Source organism: Dermochelys coriacea, chromosome 4 (genome assembly GCF_009764565.3).
Source record: "Dermochelys coriacea isolate rDerCor1 chromosome 4, rDerCor1.pri.v4, whole genome shotgun sequence".
NCBI classification, from domain to species: Eukaryota; Metazoa; Chordata; order Testudines; family Dermochelyidae; genus Dermochelys; species Dermochelys coriacea.
The window spans coordinates 124,100,907-124,118,720 of NC_050071.1; positions in this window are offsets into that span (position 1 = coordinate 124,100,907).

The window sequence follows — 17,814 nt, forward strand, 5'->3', positions numbered from 1 at the left end:
CAGCTCAGTGAAGATACTGGGGGAAGTCGACCTAAGCTATGTCAACTCCAGCTGCGTTATTCACCTAGCTGGAGTAGTGTAACTTAGATCAACTTACCCCCATAATGAAGACAAGCCCACTCATTAGAAACCAGGCAATTTAGGCCTTAGTCCAATGATACAAAGGTATACTTATGCATTGCATGTAGTCTTATGTTAGTCTTTGAGGCTGCTCAATTGCATACAGTTATGTCTCTGCAAGATCAGGCAGGATCAGGATCAGGCCTTATTTCAGTGCTTCCTTGGAACTACTCACTAACCTAAAGTTAACTGCACATGCAAGTCTTTGGCAGATAATAGCCTACATATGGAAAGTTATGTACCCTTGTCTGACAATATTGACCTTATTTTCTTTTTATTAAAAATTAAGAGTTGTTGGCAGTATAATTAATGAGCTAGATTTGTCAAGGTGATAGAATTTTCCTAATACCAGCTGATGCTATTCCTGGATCGTTTATTTGCTATTGTAAAAAAAAAAAATCAGCATTTTCATTAAACAAAGATTTTGCATATTTAGATATAGCTCAAGAAGATTGCCATATACAAATTAGTGGGTGCAAGTTTGAATGAATGACTTGATAATTGGGCAGTTGAGATTACTACATTTCTATATCTCTTTTCTTTATATTTTTGTCAGAGAAGTGTTAAGTCAGCTGAGCTCTCTAGCCAGTGTTAACAATTGCCAAGAGCAGAAATGGGAGAAAAGAGTGTGATTCAACACAGAACAAAAACTGGTGAGTAATTGCCAGTCTGGTAAAGGATGAACATTGGGTTGCTCTGCTTAAAGCCTTAACTGAGAATGTTCAGTGATTCCTCCTGACCTTCTATTTCACATACAGAAATACTGCCAAGAAGGTTATTCTAGTGAGATACATATGTATTAAACAGAGAAGTCACTCTTATTATTATTAAGCTTATTGATGGTCCAAAGTCTTTATAAAGCCAGACCAGAAACCCTGGGCAGTTCAGACCGAGGCTCTTTTTATATCTAAACTATCAAAGCTCAAGGCGTGATCAGTTTAAACTTCTCATGATGTGGTTTTGTCCTGTTGTACTTGGGTGTTTCTATAGACCCATCAAGGAGGAAGAGAGCTGATTGGAAAAAAATTGATACAGCTTTTTTCCAATCAGAATTTCCTGTTTTGGCAAAATGGAAACATTTTGCAGAGATGGTTCGATTTGTTTTTGACTAAGACAATTTGAAACAAAGAAAAAAATCAGTATTATATCTTTATCCATTTGTTTTGACTATAGAATTTTGAATTTCTCCTTTTATTTAGACTTGAGGCTGAAAAATTCCACTTCAGTGCAGTATGTCAGTCACTCATCTCATATGTTGCAGTTTGTTCACTCATTGGATGAATGCACATACTTCAGATTGGTTGAGGTTACCCACATGAACTCACAGCCTGCAGCAGCCTGACTGTTTGCTTGAAGCTGCAGAGTCACTGCAGCATGTTACTCTTTGCTGAAAGAAACAATCTAAGGAGTCAGACTCTCAGGATGGGATTCAACTAGTGTATTAGCAATTACCGTCTGTCTCACCCTTCTAGCTGCAGGATGCCTGCTGTGTGAGGTCATAATTATTCGTTGGCCTATTTTACTTAACAAAACCTGCTTGCACTTCACCTCACCTATTCTGCAAGATCAAAAGGGACTTTAAAGCAGCAGATGTCTGGGGTGGGCCAGGCAGAATTGTTGATGCTAGGGCAAATAGCAAAGAACAGCTCTCCCAGAGCCCCTATCTTAAAGCTAAAAGAAAAGGAGTACTTGTGGCACCTTAGAGACTAACAAATTTATTTGAGCATAAGCTTTCGTGAGCTACAGCTCACTTCATCGGATGCATTACGATGAAATGAGCTGTAGCTCACGAAAGCTTATGCTCAAATACATTTGTTAGACTCTAAGGTGCCACAAGTACTCCTTTTCTTTTTGCGAATACAGACTAACACGGCTGCTACTCTGAAACCATCTTAAAGCTGTGTCAGGGAAGTAACAGACTCCAGTGCAAGGTAGCTTGGAAGCAATGCACTTCTATGGAGGAGTTTAGGGTGGGGGAAAAAGAGACCACGTCTGCAGGTTTGGGAATGGCTCAGTGGAGAAGCTGTTGTAAGTTCTGCAGCTGGAAACACAGGAAGTAAAGGGAGAGGATTTGGAACCAGGATCAAGCCCCAACAAAGGAGTCAGGGCAATCCTCTTTGCCTAAGGCATACAGCTCCTCTGGAAAGGAATGTGCCCTTGGGACACAACCAATCAGTCAGTGTGTGGTGGTGGTAGTGGTGGTGGTGGTAGTAGTGGGAAGAAGGTTGACTGGAACTGTGACACTAATCAAGCACCACATGACTTGCAAGTTCTGAAGCAGAGGCAAGGTTCTGCCCAGAGACCATTATCTCCCTCTGAAACGCTGCTCTGTCACTACTTCAGATCTGGAAAGGATGTGGTTGTTAGTCACAGCCCCCAGGTGCAGGAGAGGTCACAGCCTTCCTCTCTGTTGGACATGGTTTTGGTGTGAACACTAGAGGGGGCAGCAGTGCTCCCACCCTGCATTTAACTCAGCAGTAACTGTCACCAGCTACAATCCCCCAGCCCCCTCCTGGCAAGCACATTGAAATGTTTCCAAAGCCAGGAGAATATCTTTTTAAAGTGAATACTGGGGACAGTAACAGTGTCATTTGCCAGCCATACAGCTGTAGGATCAGTCTGGATGTGACCACGAAAGGCTGGGAACATCAGGCATACTGAGTCACATAGAACACACAGAGCATGCATGCCACAACTGATTAGCTCAGGAGAAAAGCAAACACTGGGCCTTCTACAGAGGAGAGCCTGACACCTGTATCTTCAATTACTTTCTCAGTTAAGCCCAGCAGCATTACTCAACAGATTCGCAAAAAGAAAAGGAGTACTTGTGGCACCTTAGAGACTAACAAATTTATTTGAGCATAAGCTTTCGTGAGCTACAGCTCACTTCATCGGCTGTATACATACATACAGCTGTAGCTCACGAAAGCTTATGCTCAAATAAATTTGTTAGTCTCTAAGGTGCCACAAGTACTCCTTTTCTTTTTGCGAATACAGACTAACACGGCTGCTACCCTGAAACTCAACAGATTGTAGCTGAGTGTTTAGCTTCTTATGTGGCATCTCCATTACTGGAAGTTTGCAACCATGGCAGTCTGTTCTGTACAATCCTTGCTAATCTCTTGGTGAATGAATAGTCCTCCTGATCCACCCATATATCATATTATCCATCCAAAATCTTTTCTTGTGTTCTTCTGCCATCAAGTTTCCTTTCCAGTGCCCATAAACATGCATTGCCTGCTGAACCTATTAGAATATGCCCTACAAATCAAATTTGTCTTTTTTTAATAAGATCTGGCTGATTTTCTGAGTTCTAAACATCTCCAATAATTTTTGTTGCTTACATGGTCTAGCCAGGATTCTTCTATAATGCATTAATTCCAAGGATTGTAGTTTGTTAATTAGTGATTGATTGAAAGTCCATGTTTCCCAGCTATAATGTAACACAGATCAAATCTAAGGTTTTTTTGTGGTCTTTTTTTAGTCAGAATTCAGTCTTCAGATTAGTCTCTTTTCATCAGATGTTTGTTCTTCCAGATTGTTTCTTTTGCTCTGGCTGTTCTAGTGCTGCCTTCCGTGTCCAATCTTCCATCTTCTGTAACAGTGCTTCCTAAGTAGAAATTTCGCACTTTCTGGACAGCTGTGTCATTCATTGGAATCTTTCATGTTTTTCCAGTATCCTTGCCTACCACCATACTTTTTTGTCTTGTCCATATTCAACTCTAGACTATATTCTCCACCATATTCCTCTATATTCACTAACTTCATCAGATTTCCTCCTTCTGAATCAGCCAACAGTATTGTTATCAGCATAGCAAATGTTGTTCACCCATTTTTCATTAAACTTATACCTCCTTCTGTTTCTTCAATTACCTTAAACAAACACTCGCTATAAATGTTGAATAAAGCCAGTGGATTATACAATCTTGTCTCACTCCTCTGATATCTATTAGATTTTCATTTTCATCTCCCATCTAATTACCTTCTGATTCTAGTATAATTGTTTTATTTTGAAGAGTTCATGCGCATCAATCCCTACAGATTTTAATATGTTGAACAATGTGTAGTGGTACATTCTGTGAAATGTTTTTGGAAGTCAGTAAAACACAAGTATTTTTTCCTAACTTCAACTGATCTTTGAAATTTGAGCTTCAAATTCATAGTGGTGTTATGCCCTTTCCAGGTTTCAAGTTGTATTGTTTGCTTATTTCCTTATCAAATTTTCCTTGTATTCAGTCTTCTAAATCTCAAAGAATAACACTGGACTGTAAAGGCTACAGAACAATCAGCCTAGTATCACATGCCCCTAAGATACTTGTGTAAGTTGTTCAAAGCCAAATACAAGGAAAGATTGATAAGGAATATTAGCAGAGGGGGCAAAAATATGGTTACCATGACTCTTGCTACTGAATGTGTGAGGATGCTGGCTTTAGACATGCTTCCTTGATGGAGGGTGACAGCTTCATTCACCTTATGACTGCAGTTGCCTCCTGGTGGCAGATCCCTAACTGCTCCTATTTCACTAACAGTGCAGTGAGATTGGTGTGCTGTTCTGAGAATTGCAGTAAGGTGCAGGAGGGTGCCCTTGAGTTCAGATATAAAGATCAGTGGTCAGCCAACTGTCTATGTCTGTTACAGCCCACTGGGTGAACAGTAGCAGAAAGACTAGCAGCAGCAGTACTGACCACACATACCCCCCCACCCCTCAGTCAACAGCATGCCATAGAGTCAATGTAGGTTTGAAAAATAGCACAGCTTCAGGACCATTTAGCACAAACTATATGCTGTCATGAACAAATGGCGTAGGCTCCTCAACCTCTCTGCTGCATTTCTGCAAGGGACAATGGAACAAATGTCACAAAGCAGTGATGCAACTTCTGGATGAGAGTATAATGCAGGTACTGCTGTCAACAGCCAGGAAGCTGCGTGGCCACTTCAGATGACTGTGTGCAGTGCACCGCAAAATTAGAGAGCTGTAGGCGTCACTCCAACTGCCATGCCACTAGATATAGCAGGATGTGGAACTGCACCTCTGACATGCTGGAATATCTGTATGAGCAGAGATTTGGTGGCAGCCTTCAACATAGAATTGCAGGACTGGAAGGGACCTTGAGAGGTCAGTTAGTCCAGTCCCCTGCACTCATGGCAGGACTAAGTATTATCTTGACCAGTGGTTTTCAAAACGTGGGTCACAACCCAGTTCTGGGTCGTGGAATGGAAGGGACTGGGTCATGGCAGCTCTGATCGGCACTGCCAAGCAGACCATTAAAAGTCCCATCGGTAGTGCTGCCCAGCTAAGGCAGGCTAGTCCCTGCCTGTTCTGATGCTGCGCTGAGCCACGGAAGCTGCCAGCAGCAGGTCCAGCTCCTAGGTGGGGGGCCCACGGGGCTCTGCGCACTGCCTCTGCCCTGAGCACCGGCTGGGGGGGGCAGTGCCTGTGGGCGAGAGCTACGTGGAGCCACTTGCATGCCTCCACCTAGGCACCGGACCTGCTGCTGGCCGCTTCTGGGGCACAGCACGGTCTGCAATGCCAGGACAGGCAGAAAGCCTGCCTCTGCACCCTGCTATGCTGCTGAACGGGAGCTTCCCAAGGTAAACCTGGTGCCCCAACCACACACCCCAATCCCCTGCCCCAGCCCTGAGCCCCCCCCAAACCCAGAGCCCCTTCCTGCAGCCCAAACCCTTCATCCCCAGCCTACCCCAGAGCCTGCACCCCCAGCCTGACAGCCTCTGTCCTCTTAAGGAGAATGCAGGGTTTTTGCCTTTTGAGGTTCTGTAAAACCTGAGAGCAAACCTGCAGGGCTTGTTTTGGTGAAAACCCCTGTGAATGCATCTTAGTCTGGACAGTGTCGCCTCCCACACTCCCAACACACTTTGGTGGGGGGGGCCTACCCCCTGCTATTGACAACTCTGAGATAGGGGTAAGTAAATATATTTGAAACCATGGTATTTCTTAAAAATGTAAGACTGCTTTTCTTGAACAGTTGGAAGAAGCTCAATATATAAAGGCAGGCTCAGAGCGTATATAGCTGAAAGAGTAAAGGAAGTACAGCTTCTATTATATCAGACTCAAATATACTCCGTCCCAGGATATGTGCCGTTGCACCCCACTAATATCCATTTGGATTCATTACTTCTCTGCTCATTTTTTGCTCTCTTTACATCTCTTACTTTATGCTAAAAGGTGCTAGGTATATTTAATAAAATTCAGTGTTTATATAAATTGTCTTAGGCATAAAGCCATTTTCAAAAAGGGACGCTCACACAAAGCTTCCAAATTAAAAAGGCAATGCTACCTTTAAGTTTAGCTATATTTTTATGTCCCTAGATAACAAAAGAGAAGCATAACAGATACTATTTACACATTCTAATGAACTGGAATTTTTACCTTATTCTGCACAGCCAGTATCATCACTTCCCTGAATTTGCATTGCTGTAGGGACATAGGAAACAGACTTCACAGAGGGAAGGGATGCAGGTCCTTGTGAATATTTCTGGGCTTTCATGAAGACCTAAAATAACTCTGTTTAACATATTAACACTTTTTTTAACTCTTGTAATGGAGCCCTGTCTAGACATGCTAAGTCTCTGAAGCTGTGGTTGGGGACAAGTGAACAGCAAACTGAATTGCTTAGCTTTGAGACTGACCAATTTCCTACTAAACAGAAATGTTATTGTGCAGAGAAATATACAGAGTAAATGTGACACATTGTGGCAGGAGGAAAGAACTTTGTCAGCCCTATTGATTCCCTCTTTCTCTTGATTCCTCTGGTTCTCTGTGTTTTGGCAGTCAAGTGAAAGGATGTTAAAATGGCTGCAGTTTCCATTTATCTCTAACTACAGATTACTAAAGCTCATTTTATAAATACAAAACAAGCTCGCTTTCTCTTCTCTATATTGGCTGGTGTTCCAGGCCTTTAACCCTTGCAGCAGCATACATCTGTTCTCAGTGTCTAATTTTCAATGATCTACACTTCAGAGATACTTCAGAGGAAGGTGTGGGAATGCTATAGTAGGCACATGTGGAATAATCTCTTCTCTCTTCCCCCCCCCCCGCCCCCCAAACGTAGTCTCCTACTGACCTATAATACTTAATGATTGACTTAAATTCTGAAGTATAATGTTTAATATATTAGATGTATGTACAGTAACTAACATAATTGGGTTCCAATCTGAATGGCCTTTAGACCCTACCACAATTCAAATATTTGAAATATTTCAAATACTTGAAACACCCCTTCAACAGGAGTGCTATATTCCTCCCAGTTCCTGGTTCTCCCACAAAGTAAACAAGACACCCCATTATGTCTCTGCCCAGACACTGGTAACTCTGACACACGAAGAGCTCACCTTCTGCTCCCAGCAAGCAAAGAGCATCACACTCTTCACTTTATTCTGGAATAATTTGTGCACTTTCAAGTGGAGTAACTATTCTGAAATAAAATCACTTTTTTATTCCAGAACAGTGTTCACTTACTCCAGAATAGCTATTCTACTCCATTTCCTCATGTAGGACAAGCCCTAAGGCCCATGTCAATTCCTCTTTGTCTCTGGTCTGACCTTCAGGGCTAGTTCAAATACATTTGGGGTTCACTGCAGATCCACTCAATTGGGAGGGGGAGTTGCAGAATTTGTCTCCACAAAGACACAGTTGTGTTAATGTATTTTTAAAATAAATTAAGTTGTATGATGGAAGTGGACTTGGGTTAGGAAGGAGAACAGGGGTGGTCTGGCTGGCAGTAAGGGCAGTCCAGGGACATGGAAAGGAGTCAGCAGGCAGCATGAAGCTGGGATCCTAAAGAAACACTGACTCAGAGGAAACATATCTGGGGGGATTCCCAAATCAGACCCAGCAGTGGCTAGGAAGGGAAGAGGACAGAAGAAGTAGGGGGAGAAAGGGAGATGGGAGGGACCCCCAAATCAGGGATAGCATAAAACAGCTACTTAGAGGACTCCCCAAGTTGGGGACATCAAGTTACTCAACTGAGAGATGGACTCAGACCCTTTCTGCCCTTACTCCAATCTCAAATTTTGCTTCATGTCTCACTCAGTGAGAAGGGGGAAGCTGAAGGAGAAGTTTTTACCCCATTAAGTGGATCTGAAGTCTTAGCAGAGTTTGGGGTCAAGCAGATTTTGGGTCCACAAGGCTCAGTACAGACTTGGCTTTCTCACACTTGCTCTGTAAGTGGTATAGTGTGAAGAGCAAGTATGGGCAGCTCTGCTTCCTTGTCAGTGGGGCCCAGCAGGCTCAGCTTCTGCATCCTGTCAAACCAGCCTGTTTGTTCTGCTGGTTCTCATTCTGAAGGAGAAGAGGGAACATGAGTGAGGAATGAAGCAGGCTTGGCTGGTGAGAAACAAGACAGATCAAAATTTGCTTCTTCTGAAAGCCTGCCTTGCAGAGGCCAAAAAAATCCTTCCATCATTCCTTATTAGCACAGTGCCCATCCCCAAAGGCTCCAAAACACCTGTACAAATTAGCCACTTTCCTACTGTCACCCACCTGGGAATTAGCTAGCTTCCTAAGGGTCATCTGTCTCCGCCAGATTAAATTCACAATTTTGATTGTAGTGTATCAAAAACCATTAATATTGTAAGATATCACTTCAAAGGTTCAGGGGCTTTTCCTGGTCCTGCTTGCAGGTGAAGGGGTCTGTAGGGAAGTGTAAGGTCTGGACACAGCCAAGTCCGTTTGCAGCCAGCCAGTCTAGAGTAAGGTGGGTTATGCTTCTCTGTTTTAGGGAGTAACCTACTTTGTTTCTCTGGTTTGCGGTTCTTGTTGTTGTTCTAAATTCTAAGAAAAGCAGCATTGTTACACTGCAACCTTCCAGCAAGTGTATTTATGTTATTATCTAATTTCTTTGTGTGTATGCCATGAACGTAAGACTGGTCTTGCAAAACTCTCCGCAGGCTGTACCAGGCTCTCTCAGGGACAGAGCTTTCTCTGGATCTGACCTATGGCTATGGAACTCTCTCTCAAAAGAGATTAGAATGACCATGAATCTTCCCCACTGCTTTTTATTCCCTTGGCACATCAGAGAAAACACAACTTGAAAGAAAGAACTAGATTCTGTTCCGTGAACATCAACAATAGAATTTCTTCCAAAGTTCCAGTCAGTGACACCTATGGAAACCCACTTAAGGTAATAAATGTGCACAGATGTTGCTGAAGGTAAAAAAATTTGGGCCATGGAGCCTTTATTTCTGGCATTGATAAATGATTAGTCAATAACTCTCTCAGAATCCAAGCGGAGTTTGCAGAACTGGCAGTTGCGGAGGGAGAGAGGCAGGGAGGGAAGAAGGGAGACAAACAATCTGTAAATGAAGCGTATTGGATATGGGAACCACTGGGAGGCAATAAGCTTCCATTGTGCCAGTTTTACAGTCACTTCTCAGACTAGAATCCCTGGAGCAGGGATTGTCTTTTAATAAATGTGTGAAACAGTTCGCAAAATAGGGCCCTGATCCTGATTGGAGCTATTGGACATAACAGTAATACAAATACTTATCTGCAGTTTCAGCCCCAAAACATCCTCAACCCCATGACTGCTTGTTTTTCTAAAATAGTTTTATATGATATGGGCCAAATCCTCCATGGAGTTATTCCTATAGACTATAAAGAGAGTAGACTTGATTACAGTCACAGTATTTCCATGAGTAAGGGAAGCAGGATTTGTCTCTAAATCAATTCCTTCCAAGGTCTTGTATATATCAGTTGTGATCCTTTCTATGGTGTTGTCTCTTTCAACTTTGTCGACAGGACTTCAGTGACTAGTGCTGCAGCTCTAAAGCCCTGTGGAAACTGTTAAGACCATAATATCCTCTTTCTAAGTTCTAGAGGCCAAATCTCTCCCTGCTGCCTTCATAAATCATTGCTCTGAAACCATTATGACCAAAAAATACCTGTTTGTGCCTCCCATATATTCTATTTCTCTGACTTTCCAATGGGGTGGCAGAAGGACATATATCTCTGGCATATAGGTAAAGGCCATTAAATCAGGGCTTTGCACTCTTGTTTTTAGAAGGATTTTTTTAAAAGGACACTCAAGGACATTTTTCACATCTTTAATGTTCCAAAGTAAGGGCACACACACAGATTAATGAGTTACAATAAATAATGTAGAACAATATTGTGTAGTGTGCAGTGAAGTTTTACTGTAGGCCTAAATTTTGCAGTGAGTTTGCATGCACAAGTTTAATGCACAATCCGTGTTTTAGGCCGTTATTCAGCCCCAGTGAACTTAATGAGACTACACATACGCTTTGTTATGCATGTGCTTAAGTACCTTGTTGAACTGGGACTTTAGAGAATAGTCCAGGGCTTTCAAAACGTCCCTGTACAACTTCCTTCATTCAAAACCTTTTTTCTGTATCATTTTAATCTCTGTAGCTATTGCTTTGCAATTTTCAATATCAAGTGTCATTCTTTGTTATCTATCGTCCTCATTGTTGGGCACTTAAACAGATTGGACAAGTTTAAGCAAGTTAAAGTAACGTGGTTTAGAAATGCCACACATGACATTTCCATATAGACTATTACAGCTGGAAAATAATTTTAACTTTTATAACAATATTCTATATTTGTAGCTCAGATATATGGATATCTGATTTTGCTCTTAAATGCCCTGATGCAACAAAGCACATAAGCATGTGCTTAACTTTATGCATGTGTATGGTCCCACTGACATGGCCAAAGTAAGACTTTCACTTCTCCAATATGAAAACAGCTTCCTACTTGCAGTATAACAACTGAGTAACCAATACTAGTTTGAATTTTGCTGAAATCAAGATATTACTCACTTTAAAGTAATTAGACAACAGATCCCTCTGACCTTGTGCTACCACCACAGTGCCTTGGCTGAGATCAGAGTTTAAATCCTATTGTTGGCTTCTTGCTACCCAAGCCATCAGTGCTGCAGTGCACTTATTTCCTGGAACAAGGGTATGAAACATATGAATTACATATTGCACTTTGCCTACACTCGATCACTTCCTTTCCTCCCTTCTGTTTGTCAGACTCTTTTCAGCTCTGTATTTTCTCTATGGCGCCACCTAATTTTCAAAATTTTTCTGTAGCAGTAGATTTTATTTACACCCTTTTTGCTTTCTCTGGTAGTACCTATCTGTCTTACCTGAGGCTTTCATTTTAACTCTGAATTTTCTTAAGGGCCAGATTCTAACATCCCACTTAAGTAGTCTCTTACTCTGAGTAGTCCAATTAATTTAGTTTGTACTATGTATGTATGTATGAGTACTATGTACTCAGTGTGAATAAGGGTATCAGAACCGGTCCTATACATGGCAGATTTCTCTTTCACCTCATCTGGCCAGGACTGAATAAGGTCTTCCTCTATCCTTGCTTTCCACTAGGGCCATACAGAATTAAATTGATTGGTAGGAGTGAAAGTTGGCACCTATATCATTTTTTACATGTACTCTTTTGCAGGAAGAGAATTCAGACCTCATCATGTTCTCACTGAAATAATGACAAATTTCTCATTAACCTCAGTGGAATCAGGCTTAGGCCCACTGGATGAAGTTGTCTACCAGACATTCTGCCTCTTCATTGCTGGAACCAATTAAATTGTAATCAAATAGCAGCTGAAGGAAAAGCTTTCCTGGGGAGAGCAAAATGTTCGCATGAAATGAGGTACAGTTGGCAACTCTTCTGCAGAAGCATGAAATTCAACGTAACACCTAAATTGAAGTAACTTGACAATTGCCCTCTGGTCAACCCATGTCTGTTTCTTCAAAACTTCAGTTCTGCTAGGTATTAAACCAAGACCTTTTAAAATATAACTGTTAATATCGAAGTAAACAATATTACATACACAAGAATATCTGATACTGTGTGAAGCCTGTCATACACAAACAAGATTTTTTTAAAAACAAAGTTGTTCACTCAAATCTTGAGGCATGCAAAATCAGCGATGGTTTGAGAAATTATAGCTGTAAGGCTTTTTTGTACTAAATGGGAATGTTTTTCCCCCTCAAGGTTTCTTAGATGATATGGCAAATTCTGCTCTTAATGCTATGTACATCCAGAGTAATTCTCTGGAGCGGCTTGTTCACAGCAGTATTACACAGCAGAAGTTGGTCTAATATCTTAAGACATCTCCACTGCCCCCATCCCCTATTTAACTGCTGAGAGCAAGACTTGATATCCTAACCCAAACCCTGTATCCCATTGCCCTTTTGCAAACTCTAAGCCATTTGAACTAGTAAGTGACTTAAAAGTACCGGGACATGAATTGCAGATATAGAAAAAAAACTAGCCTGTGAGAAGTTCAGACATAATTTCTTTACAAGTAGGGCATTATGGAATAAATTGCTAGGGCATTACAGCAGCAGGACAAGTATCATAAATAAATTCTCAGATGTAAATGGGACAATTGATAACTGGAGTAAATCATGGGGTATGCTCCTGCTAGCTAGGTATGTCATTTACGACTACAACAAATAAATGCACTGATTTGAAACCTGGGAAACAGAAAATAGGGAAGTAGGGAAAATCAAGGGTTATCAAGAGGAAGTGGAGAAAATACGTCCCTTCCTTTTATTATATTACACCTGCCTATGAAACATCCCTGTTTAAATATTGCCAATGGCCAACACTGCAGTCTCCTGATAAAGATAACTTAATTTTTACACACTATCCAGAGGGTTTTATTTTTCCTTGCTATGAATTCCCCTCATCGAGAAGTCAGGCTAGAGCATTTACTAAGCTGAGGGACATCAGTGCTTGCCCTTAAAGCTTGGTAATTGAATCTTGACCATGGTACATTACATTTTTCATTGCGCCAATAGGATATTTAGTAGTAGCCAGATACACTCAGCATTTCAAACAATTCAGCCACCATCTAAAATGAGTAATGGAGTAGTCAGGGGAGAGAAATCAATCTTTGCAACAGAAGCATGGCCTGGTGCAGGACATTGATAAGGAGCTATCAGTTTGATTCACTTCCCTTATATTCTTTTAATCTAGAGTTTAAACAAGCAAGGCTAATATGAGTAATTGACAAGCTACTTTACACAGGATTGTGTGGTCAGGTTGGGCTCAAGATAATAAGAAAACAGGATAAATGAGTAGGAAGAGCTTTGTGTGAAAGTCTTTACTTTACAAAGGATAATTTGTAAGGAAGGGGGAGAGTAGGTGTATTGTCACTATCTCACCAAAACCCAAATACTATGTGTGTGTCAAGAAGAATGTTAAACAAAAAATCAGGCCAATTCAAAGAATGTACAAGTAATTTCTGCTTCTCCATTATCTGGAACCAACTTTTAGTGGAGGATGGGAAGGGGGAACAGAAGGACTTTAGAGTTTAAGGCCTCCGAAGCAAATGGGTTTATATAAACTGTGTCAAAATCTGAAATCTTGGTGATATTTTCCCTCTTTGTTTTCCCCAGAGGCACCATACCAAGTGGTGACTATTAGATTAAGAGTAATAGAGGTGCATTTAAAATTATGCTGGAAGTGCATCTCTTTGTTGAGGAGTTTCAGTATGCCACTTCATTCAGTTTCAGAAATTAACAAGAAAATGGTAATGACTGCTTTTTACCCAAAAGTACCATACTGCATAATGGAAAAGAGCACGTCGTCTTGCAAAGGTGTGTGCGGATAATCATTTAATATATGAGTGCGCAAGAGAAAATAAATACAGTTATGGCAAAAAAGTGGTAATGAAAATACATTTTATGAATTGATGTAAGTACATGATGTGAAATTCTACATCAAATGGGCTAAATGTAGGGTAAATGTGATGGTGTGGGGATGCAATTCAGACCAGTGAGAGATAATCGCTTCTTGCCCTGCAATCCTGGGCGCCTGACAATGCCTTGCCGCTGTAGCTCCCAGCCAAGATTTTCCCCCAAACCGTGTGCTCTGCAATGTCCAGCCCTCTCCTAGATTATTCAGAGAAATAATATGTTCCTCTAAAGACCTGAAAGCACATCAGTGTATTAACTACACTGGGGTAAACCCACCCTTCCATTTAAACACAGCACTGGGTGGTTTATAGTGAATATAAAATAAATATATTAATAATAGGACATAAGTTAAGCAATACCAAGTAAAAAAAATAAAGTTAGAAAGAGGTACAAGAAACTAACCGTGAGAACATATGTCTAAAACTTAATCTAACAAGGTACAATCTTTGCCTAAGCAGATTTCTCACCTGTATTCAGTTCCCAGAGACTTCAGACCCATTCTTCTCAGCTTGCAAGAGTTCTGTTCCCTTGTCTGTCTACTGATGGATGCCAAAGATGGCTTCTGCCTTTGCTTATATCTTCCAAAGTTCAATGACTTTTTGTTTCAAGAGGCAGGATGACCACAAACCATCAACAATACAATAAATCTCAAAAGCATGTATTAAAAGAATACACACATCAATTCAAATGTATAAACTCTATTCACACAGATACGATTGTGGACATGTTAATATGTAACATTAACATTCTACAGTTGCAACTGGTTTCAAGTGGTTACATTCTGCATGCAATGGCCAGTTAGATGTAGGATGCTGACAGCAAGGTCTTAATCATTTAAACTATACACATAACAGATACACAGACAGACATCCCGCTTTATTAACTCATTCATACCCATACATACATTTAATAGTTTTTAGATTAAAAATCATCATGCCTACTTTCTCCTGTAGTCTTCACTCCCTTTCTTATGGTCCTTCTGTTCTATCCTGATTGTTCCCTTGTCCTTACTGATCTGCTGTCTTCTGATTTTTCAGCTCTTTTAGATGATTTTCCTTCTGATAACCATCTGACTGCTCATTCACACCAGCATCTTCCATTCACATTGAGCAAAACCTGTCAGCTCTCTGCCTTATATATGATTTTTGACCCTTTCTGATTAGTTTCTCTCTCAAAGCATACCTATTCAGCCAAACAGTTTTGCTTTGTTCTGATTGGTTGTTTGTATGAACCAATCATAATTGCTAAACCTATTTGTCAATCAAGCTGGAACTGTTTAAGAACTCCTGTTGCTACCTGGCTGACCCCTTCCTTCAGGTATTTGGAGTGAACTTAATCTCACTCCAGTGAATTTAAACTTCTCCCTAGTATACCTGTCCACAATTGGTCAATTCAGCCTAAGACCACCATTTTGATTTTCTAAGGTAAGATCATTGTGCCCATCATTTTGGATCCTTAGCTAAACCTGTTTTAAACTATCACTATTTAATACTTATTAAACACCTTAAATCTATAACTAACTACATTTTATGTATGTTCAAAAATTATGTTACTGTCACCACCCTGATTATGTTTCCCCTAGGCTCTGGGGTGGGGCCAGACATGAGGGATTCAGGGTGCAGGAGGGGGCTCTGGGTTGGGGTGCAGAGTGGGTGAGGGCTCCAGATGGGTGCATGGGCTCTGGGGTTGGGCTGGGGATGAGGGGTTTGGTATACAGGAGGGGATTTCAGCCTGGGGCCAAGGGGTTCAGAGTAAGGGAGTGGGCTCAGGGCTGGGGCAGAGGGTTGGAGTTGGGGTTTGGGTGGGGATGCAGTGTCTGGGAGGGAGTTAGGGTGTAGGAGGGGGTGCAGGGTCTGGAAGGGAACAGCATATCCCTGCAGCCCCTCGGTGGAGGCAAGGCCAGGCAGCTCTGCATGGTGTGTGCTGCCCACACCCACAGGCACTGCCTCCGTGGCTCCCATTGGCTGCGGTTCCCAGCCAATGGGAGCTGCAGGGCTGGTGCTGGGGGTGGTGACAGTGTGTGAAGCTTTCCTGATTGCCACTGTGCCTATGGGCCTCAGGGAAACTGCACAGAGCCGACCACACTTTTAACAGCCTGGCAACCCTAGCTTCCCCCCCGCAGCAGGGCGAGCTGGCACTCGCAGCTCCAGCCCCATGGGGGGGGGGGGGCACCGAGGCTGGGGCTTCCAACCTGCTTCATGGAGACTTGCTGTGGGCCAGATAAAATGAAGCAGCACACAGGATCCAGCTCGCGGGCTAGAGGTTCCCCACCCCGATCTACAGTGTATGTACATCATGCAAGAACATTAATGATCACTGAGTTATTAGGTTTCAGATGATACTTCACAATGCATATTTTGGACAGAGATTATTACAGTAGTGTGCAGGGTGTGACTACAGGGGTGTTCAGTGTCACAGCATTGTCCATAAGCTCACACAGGGCTGGATGCATTAACCATCGCCATACTGCCATTAAACACACTGTGTTTAAACACCTCTCTGCCTCAATGGAGAGTAGCAGAGACGCTGTCGCTTGTGGAAATTGGCTGTAATTGAGCCTTCCTGACAGGGTGCGGGAATTTTTTCAATGAAAATTGACATTTTTCAAAAATTAGTCAAAAATGAATTTTTTTGCTGGAAACAATGGGTTTCAAATTTCTCAACTCAAAACCTTTTTCACAAAAACGTTGAAATTTTTCCATTTTTGACATTTTCAAAACAAAATTCTGGTTTCTGATTCAAAGCCACATTTTAGTTAGAAATTTAAGTTAGAGTAATTTTTTAATGGTTAAATTGAAACAAAACATTTCAACTAGGGCGGTCAATTAATTGCAGTTAGCTCACGTGATTAACTCAAAATTAATTGTGGTTAAAAAATTAATATGATTAATTGCAGTTTTAATCACACTGTTAAACAACAGAATACCAATTGAAATGTATTATATATTTTGGATGTTTTTCTACATTTTCAAATATATTGATTTCAATTACAACACAGAATAAAAAATGTACAGTGCTCAGTTTATATTATTGTTATTACAAATATTTGCACAGTAAAAATGATAAACAGAAGAAATAATATTTTTCAATTCACCTCATGCAAGTACCATAGTGCAGTCTCTTTACAGTGATAGGGCAATTTACAAATGTAGATTTTTTTTATTATATAACTGCACTCAAAAACAAAACAATGTAAAACTTTAGAGCCTACAAGTCCACTCAGTCCTACTTCTTGTTCAGCCAATTGTTAAAAGAAAAAAGTTTGTTTACATTCACGGGAGGTAATGCTGCCCCCTTGTTATTTACAATATCACCTGAAAGTGAGAACAGTCGTTTACATGGCACTTTTGTAGCTGACATTGCAAAGTATTTACATGCCAGATCTGCTAAACATTTGTATGCCCCTTCATGCTTTGGCCACCATTCCAGAGGACATGCTTCCATGCTCATGATGTCATTAAAAAATAATGTGTTAATTAAATTTGTGACTGAACTCCTTTGGGGAGAATTGTATGCCTCCTGCTCTGTGTTTTACCTGCATTCTGCCATATATTTCATGATATAGCAGTCTCGGATGATGACCCAGCATGTTGTTCGTTTTAAGAACAGTTTCACTGCAGATTTGACAAAATGCAAAGAAGGTACCAATCTGAGATTCCTAAAGATATCTACAGCATTTGACCCAAGGTTTAAGAATCTGAAGTGCCTTCCAAAATCTGATTGGGACAGGGTGTTGAACATGCTTTCAGAAGTCTAAAAAGAGCAACACTCTGATGCAGAAACTACAGAACCCAAACTACCAAAAAAGAAAATCAACCTTCTGCTGGTGGCATCTGACTCAGATGATGAAAATGAACATGCATTGGTCTGCACTGTTTTGGATCATTATTGAACAGAACCCATCTTCAGCATGGACACATGTCCTCTGGAATGGTGGTTGTGATGCTCTGTACCTTGGGGGAACACCCTACACCCCCATGTTCATCCTTA